The 8,405-nt window shown below is 47.9% G+C and overlaps 1 long non-coding RNA gene across 1 annotated transcript; it reads right to left on the bottom strand.

Moving 5' to 3' along the window:
• Window positions 1–472: 472 nt before the first annotated feature.
• LOC135978550 (uncharacterized) lies at window positions 473–7,545 on the bottom strand. The gene is made up of 3 exons (XR_010595951.1): window positions 7,432–7,545; window positions 1,105–1,182; window positions 473–582 (listed from the first exon to the last, which is right to left on the bottom strand). It is a non-coding gene; the product is annotated as an uncharacterized LOC135978550 (long non-coding RNA).
• Window positions 7,546–8,405: the final 860 nt, after the last annotated feature.

The raw sequence follows: 8,405 nt of genomic DNA, 5'->3' as shown, positions 1-8,405 counted from the left end.
ACCAGTACGCTGAGGTCCTTGAAAAAGCCTTTGTGATATCACTGCCACACCCAACCAAACCCTAAAGTGCTCATGTCCTGCTGTTGGCCTGACACTTTGAAGGTTTGAGCTACTCTCTGTGGATCACCCCAAAAAATGCATCTTCATTCTAAGAAGCAAGCTGGCTAGACAGTAAAATATCAGAGGCTGCTCCCAATGCTACACTCAGTGTTTCCAAAATTAGTAGACTTTATGGCCACAAGAGACCTTTAGAGCATCTCATCTAACCCCCTCCATATCATAGGCTTCCAGTATAGTATAATAGTTACTTTTTGGGCACACACATTCCAGAAAGTCATCTAGTCTTCATTCAATGACATCAAGAGATGGAGAATCCACCACTTTCCCTTTCAGTGAGTGCCAGGGGGCTCCATTGCCCCTTCCTCTAGCTACCAATTTACAGTCAGCCAGAGCAGTACCTGCAGCAGGGAGCGGGAGTTGCTGAAGGCCTCAGAGGCACAACCCCTGCAATGTCTCTGGCACCTGGCGCAAGTGCCGGATGATGCGGAGATAGTGAATCGCTTTGGCCGTGACGTCCTCCTGCTATAAGGGAACGAGAACCTGTCAGAGACTCAAACGCCCCGAGGAATCAGGGGGAATTAAGGGCACCTGGAACCAGCAGTATTTCCACCCAGCACCTGCCCAACACTGAGGGATGAATTCACCTCCTGAACCCCAGAATGGAATCTTCTTGTCCTTTCTAGTAACCTCCAATGCCAACCCCACTCCTTGTAGGGTGAGCTCCTGCTACCTCCCCCTCAGTGCCCTTGACAGCTGTTCCATCTCCAAACCACAGCTCAAGTTATCAGAACCCTCTTCTCCACCCCAACCCAGGTTGGGCAGGAGGCGGCTCTAGCAGGGGGGGCAGGAGGGATTCTGGCAGCAGTGAAGTGGGTTGTGGGGAGGTTGAGATCTTGCCCCAAGTCATCCCAGAAACTAATGATAAGCCACACGATGGCAGCATCTAGTGTCAGTGGAGTCCAAGCACTATTTAAACCCCACAGTTTTCGATCAACTTTCCACAACGGGAGGTGAAGAGCACCCCCCAGCAACACACACACACACCTGCAGTGTCTCACGCAGCTGGCGCAAGTGCCAGATGATGTGGAGCTGGTGCATCGCTTGGGCCGTGACATCCTCCTGCTGCAAGGGAACGGGAACCTGTCAGAGACTCAAACGCCCCGAGGAATCAGGGGGAATTAAGGGCACCTGGAACCAGCAGCATTTCCACTCAGCACCTGCCCACCACTGAGGGATGAATTCACCTCCTGAACCCCAGAATGGAATCTTCTTGTCCTTTCTAGTAACCTCCAGTGCCAACCCCCCTCCTTGTAGGGTGAGCTCCTGCTACCTCCCCCTCAGTGCCCTTGACAGCTGTTCCACCTCCAAACCACAGCTCAAGTTATCAGAACCCTCTTCTCCACCCCCACCCAGGTTGGGAAGGGAGGCGGCTCTAGCAGTTGCGGTTGAAAAGGATTCTAAAAGGAGCAGGTAAGAACCCCTTGATAATCCTTCATGTAGGAACAAATGACACGGCTAGGTTCTCGTTAGAGAGGATCAAGGGAGATTATGCCAGGCTGGGGAAGACGCTCAAGGAGATAGAGGCTCAGATTATCTTTAGTGGGATTCTGCCCGTTCCAAGGGAAGGGCAGCAAAGGGCTGATAGGATTGTGAGAATAAATAGTTGGCTAAGGGAGTGGTGCTATAAGGAGGGCTTTGGGATGTATGGCCACTGGGAGGCTTTCGGGGACAGACACCTGTTCTCGCGGGATGGGCTTCACCTAAGTAGGGAAGGAAATAGACTTCTGGGAGGGAGGCTAGCTCATCTTATCAAAAGAGCTTTAAACTAGGAAGTTTGGGGAGACGGTTGGGAGATGCACAGTTAATCTCCACGCCAGATTACAGTATGGAGAAGGTGAGTAAAATGAGAGGAGACATAGCCGGGGAGATGAGATTGGACATAGGAAGGACAGGGGGGACGGACACAAGGAGGCCCGCAACATATAGTGCTACTAATGGGAGACAGGCTAAACGACATACATTAGGGTGTCTATACACCAATGCCAGAAGCCTAGGTAATAAAATGGAGGAATTGGAGCTCTTGGTCCAAGAGCTGAAACCAGATATCGTAGGAATAACAGAAACGTGGTGGAATGGCAGTCACGACTGGAACACAGGTATGGAGGGGTATGCGCTGTTTAGGAAAGACCGGAACAAAGGTAAAGGTGGGGGGGTGGCATTGTATGTCAATAGTGAAATAAGCTGTAAAGAAATAATAGTTGATGGATTAGACAATACTGAGTCCATCTGGGCAATACTCACACTGGGTAATAGGACTACTAGAGCCTCTCCGGGGATAGTGCTTGGAGTGTGCTATAGACCGCCGGGATCAACCCAGGATATGGATAAGGAACTATTTAATGTGTTTAGAGAAGTAATTACTAATAGAAACTGTGTAATTATGGGGGACTTTAACTTCCCGGATATAGATTGGGGAACAAACGCTAGTAGCAATAATAGGGCTCAGATGTTCCTAGATGTGCTTGCTGATCAATTCCTCCATCAAGTGGTAGCTGAACCGACGAGGGGGGAGGCCATTTTAGATTTGATTCTGGTAAGTAGTGAGGACCTCGTTGAGGAAGTGGTAGTAGGGGACAATTTGGGCTCCAGTGATCATGAGCTAATTCGGTTTAAAATACATGGAAGGAGTAACAGAATTAAGTCAAAGATTAGGGTTTATAATTTTAAAAAGGCCAATTTTAACAAATTAAGGGGACTGGTAAGGGAAGTGGATTGGGCAAACATATTAATGAATTTAAAGGCAGAAGAAGCCTGGGATTACTTTAAATTAAAGATGCATGAGCTGTCAGAGGCCTGTATTCCAAAAAAGGGAAAAAGATTACTAAGCAAGAGATTTAGACCGAGCTGGATGAGCGACCGACTCAAAGGGGCGATTAGGAAAAAACAGAAAGCGTACAAAGAGTGGAAGAGGGGAGGGATCAGTAAGGAAATGTACCTACGTGAAGTCAGAGAATGTAGAGATAGAGTGAGAAAGGCCAAAGGCCGTGTAGAGTTGGACCTAGCGAGGGGAATTAAAAGCAATAGTAAGAGGTTTTACAGCCACATAAATAGGAAGAAAGCAAAGAAGGAAGAAGTGGGACCGCTGAAGACTATTGCCGGAGAGGAGATTAAAGACAATCTAGGCATGGCGCAATATCTCAATGAATATTTTGCATCGGTGTTTAATGAGGCCAATGAAGGGATTAGGGATACTAGCACCACTACAGAGGGGCGTTCAGGATGGGGGATTACCGTATCCGAGGTAGAAACAAAACTTGAACACCTTAATGAGGCTAAGTCGGGAGGACCGGACGATCTTCATCCGAGAATATTGAAGGAATTGGCGCGGGAAATAGCAGGCCCGTTAGCGATAATATTTAATGAATCTGTAAACTCGGGGGTGGTTCCGTTAGACTGGAGAATAGCTAATGTGGTTCCTATTTTCAAGAAAGGGAAAAAAAGTGATCCGGGTAACTACAGACCTGTTAGTTTAACATCTGTAGTGTGCAAGGTGTTAGAGAAAATTCTGAAAGAGAAACTAGTTGAGGACCTGGAGATTAGTGGCAATTGCGATAAATTACAACATGGTTTTACGAAGGGCAGATCGTGCCAAACGAATCTGATCTCCTTCTTTGAGAAAGTAACGGATTTATTAGATAAGGGAAATGCGGTGGACCTAATATACCTGGATTTCAGTAAAGCGTTTGATACTGTACCCCATGAGGAATTATTGGTTAAACTGAAAAACATGGGGATCGATATGAAAATCCAGAGGTGGATAAGGAATTGGTTAATGGGGAGAATGCAGCGGGTCGTATTAAAGGGTGAACTGTCGGGTTGGAGGGAGGTTACTAGTGGAGTGCCTCAAGGTTCGGTTTTGGGACCCATCTTATTTAATCTATTTATAACTGACCTCGGAACCGATTGCAGGAGTGGGCTGATAAAGTTTGCGGATGATACGAAGGTGGGAGGCGTTGTAAATTCGGAAGAGGATAGGGATATCCTGCAGGGAGACTTGAATGAGCTTGTGAATTGGAGTATCAGAAATAGGATGAAATTTAATAGTGAAAAGTGTAAGGTGATGCATTTGGGGATGACTAATAACAATTTTAGTTACAAGATGGGGACGCATTGGTTAGAAGTAACGGAAGAGGAGAAGGACCTAGGGGTCCTTGTAGACCGCAGGATGACTATGAGTCGACAATGTGACGTGGCGGTGAAAAAAGCCAATGCTGTCTTGGGATGCATTAGGCGAGGTATATCTAGTAGGGATAAGGAGGTCTTGCTTCCGTTGTACAAGGCGCTGGTGAGACCTCATTTGGAGTACTGTGTGCAGTTCTGGTCTCCCATGTTTAAAAAAGACGAACTCAAACTGGAACGGGTGCAGAGAAGGGCCACTAGGATGATCAGAGGAATGGAAAACCTGTCGTATGAAAGGAGACTAGAGGAGCTTGGGTTGTTTAGTCTGACAAAGCGAAGGCTGAGAGGGGATATGATTGCTATCTTTAAATATATTAGAGGGATTAATACAAGGGAGGGAGAAGAATTATTCCAGCTTAGTACTAACATGGATACAAGAACGAATGGATATAAACTGGCCGTGGGGAAGTTCAGGCTTTAAATTAGACGAAGGTTTCTGACCATCAGAGGGGTGAAATATTGGAATGGCATTCCGAGGGAAACGGTGGGGGCGAGGGACCTGTCTGGTTTTAAGATTAAGTTAGATAAGTTTATGGAGGGAATGGTTTAATGGTAAAACATAGTAGTAAAGAAAACCAAGCAATGGTAGGTAAATAGCATAATGGCTAACAGGGATCAGGATGGAGACTCTTGCCTATATGCTCGGGGTCTTACTGATAGCCATATTTGGGGTCGGGAAGGAATTTTCCTCCAGGGCAGATTGGCTGAGCCTCTGGAAGTTTTTCGCCTTCTTCCGCAGCATGGGGCAGGGATCTCTAGCAGGAGGGTCTCTGCCGATTGAAGTCACTAGTAACAGGATTGGGGACTTCAGCAGCAGAGTCCAGGGAAGGGGTAGGGACGGTTTTATGGCCTGCAGCATGCAGGGGGTCAGACCAGATGATCATAATGGTCCCTTCTGACCTTAAAGTCTATGAGTCTATGAGTCTATGAGCAGGGGGGGCAGGACGGATTCTGCCAGAAGTGAAGTGTGTTGCGGGGAGGTTGAGATCTTGCCCCAAGTCATCCCAGACACTAATGCTAAGCCACAGGATGGCAGCATCTAGTGTCAGTGGAGTCCAAGCACTATTTCAACCCCACAGTTTTTGATCAACTTCCCACAAGGGGAGGTGAAGAGCACCCCCAGCAACACACACACACACACACACACACCACCACTGGTGGTGGGAGGAGAACAGGAGAAAGGACAAAAGAAGTAAGAGATGAAGAGAAAGGAAGGAGGGATGGAGGAAAAGGTAAAACAAAAAGGACAAACCCTAATATCCCCAGTGATTCCACGGGACAAAATCCCAGGGAGGGAATAAAATTCTGCCACCTTGAACTAGTGTTTTCAATGCCTAGAATTCAGCTGGCACTAGGTGGATCAGACTGAACAGGTTACAAACCTCTCCGAGGCTCTTACCTTCTGAACAGGGATGTCTGTTTTCTAGTAAAATCAGTAAAAGGAAAGGAGAAAATGCGAAAGAGGTTCCTCTTCGCACACACCTACGTGAACCCTAATACTCTCTCAAAGAGAGACCTCGAGAAGGAGACTTGCTGAAGCAAAGCCACAGGGGTCTCTGAGTTTTCCTTGGCCCTGCGCCCCTGTCCTGCCTGGCTGATGTCAGCATCTCTCTCTGAGGTCACAACCTTCCCACCACCTTTGACCAATAAGCTGAGGCCCTGCAAAAGGCCTTTGTGATGTCACTGCCACACCCACCCATCCTCTGAAGTGCTAATGTCCTGCTGCTGGCCTGACACTTTGAAGGTCTGTGGATCACCCCACTCAATGCGTCCTCATTCTAGGAAGCAAGCCGGCTAGACGGTAAAAAATCAGAGGCTGCTCCCAATGCTACACTCAGTGTTTCCAAACTTAGGGGACTTTATGGCCACAAGAGACCTTTAGAGCATCTCATCTAACCCCCTGCATATCATAGGCTTCCTGTATAGTACAATAGTTACTCTTTGGGCACACACATTTCAGAAAGGCATCTAGTCTTCATTCAATGACATCAAGAGATGGAGAATCCACCACTTTCCCTTTTAGTGAGTGCCAGGGGGTTCCATTTCCCCTTCCACTAGCACCCCATTTACAGTGAGCCAGAGCAGTACCTGCAGCAGGGAGTGGGAGCTGCTGATGTCCACAGAGGCACAGCCCTTGCAGTGTCAACTTCCCACAAGGGGAGGTGAAGAGCACCCCCAGCAACACACACAAACACACACACCACTCCTGGTGGTGGGAGGGGAACAAGAGAAAGCAAGGAGGGATGGAGGAAAAGGTAAAATGAAAAGGACAAACCCTAATGTCCCCAGTGATTCTACGGCACAAAATCCCAGGTGGGCTATAAAATTCTGCCACCTTGAACTAGTGTTTTCCATGCCTAGAATTCAGCTGGCACCAGATGGATCAGACTGCAGACTGAGCAGGTTAAAAACCTCTCCAAGGTTCTTACCTTCTCAACAGGCACGTCTGTTTTCTAGTAAAATCAATAAAAGGAGAAACTCGAAAGAGGTTCCTCCTCGCACTCACATACTTGAACCCTAATACTCTCTGAGTCCTAAAAAGGGAGACCTCGAGAAGGAGACTTGCTAAAGCAAAGCCAAAGGGGTCTCTGAGGTTTCCCTGGTCCTGCGCTCCTGTCCTGCCTGGCTGATGTCAGCATCTCTCTCTCAGGTAACCACCTCCCTAACACCTTTGACCCATAGGCTGAGGTACAGGATAAGGCCTTTGTGATATCACTGCCACACCCACCCTTCCCCGGAAGTGCTAATGTCCTGCTACTGGCCTGACACTTTGAAGGTTTCAGCTACTCTCTGTGGATCACCCCACTCAATGCCTGTTCATTCTAGGAAGCAAGCCGGCTAGACGGTAAAACATCAGAGGCTGCTCCCAATGCTACACTCAGTGTTTCCAAAATTAGGGGACTTTATGGTCAGAAGAGACCTTTAGAGCATCTCATCTAACCCCTTGAAAACCATAGGCTTGCTGTATAGTACAATAGTTACTTTTTGGGCACACACATTGCAGAAAGGCATCTAGTCTTCCTTCAATGACATCAAGAGATGGAGAATCCACCACTTTCCCTTTTAGTGAGGGCCAGGGGGCTCCATTTCCCCTTCCACTAGCTCCCCATTTACAGTGAGCCAGAGCAGTACCTGCAGCAGGGAGCGGGAGTTGCTGATGGCCTCAGAGGCACAGCCCCTGCAGTGTCTCAGGAATCTGGCGCAAGTGCCGGATGATGCGGAGCTGGTGCATCACTTTTGGCCGTGACGTCCTCCTGCTGCAAGGGAACGAGAACCTGTCAGAGACTCAAACGCCCCGAGGAATCAGCGGGAATTAAGGGCACCTGGAACCAGCACTACTTCCACCCAGCACCTGCCCACCACTGAGGGATAAATTCACCTCCTGAACCCCAGAATGGAGTCTTCTTGTCCTTTCTAGTAACCTCCAGTGCCAACCCCCCTCCTTGAAGGATGAGCTCCTGCTATCTCCCCCTCAGTGCCCTTGACAGCTGTTCCACCTCCAAACCACAGCTCAAGTTATTAGTACCTTTGGACACAGACTGGCTAACCTAGTGAGGAGGGCTTTAAACTAGGTTCGACGGGGACAGGTGAGCAAAGCCCACAGGTAAGTGGGGAACATGGAGACCGGGGAGATGGGTCAAAAACGAGAGGGAGTGTGGGCTATAGTGTCAGAGGGAAAGGAGGGTCAGGACAAAACTGGGAGGAAAGATCAAACCAGTATCTTAGATGTCTATATACAAATGCGAGAAGTATGGGGAATAAGCAGGAAGAACTGGAAGTGCTAATAAATAAATACAACTATGACATTGTTGGCATTACTGAAACTTGGTGGGATAATACACATGATTGGAATGTTGGTGTGGATGGGTACAGCTTGCTCAGGAAGGATAGACAGGGGAAAAAGGGAGGAGGTGTTGCCTTGTATATTAAAAATGTACACACTTGGACTGAGGTAGAGATGGACATAGGAGACGGAAGTGTTGAGAGTCTCTGGGTTAGGCTAAAAGGGGTAAAAAACAAGGGAGATGTCATGCTAGGAGTCTACTACAGGCCACCTAACCAGGTGGAAGAGGTGGATGAGGCTTTTTTTAAGCAACTAACAAAAT

Source organism: Chrysemys picta, unplaced genomic scaffold (genome assembly GCF_011386835.1).
Source record: "Chrysemys picta bellii isolate R12L10 unplaced genomic scaffold, ASM1138683v2 scaf307, whole genome shotgun sequence".
NCBI classification, from domain to species: domain Eukaryota; kingdom Metazoa; phylum Chordata; order Testudines; family Emydidae; genus Chrysemys; species Chrysemys picta.
This window is presented reverse-complemented; position numbering and strand designations above follow the sequence as displayed.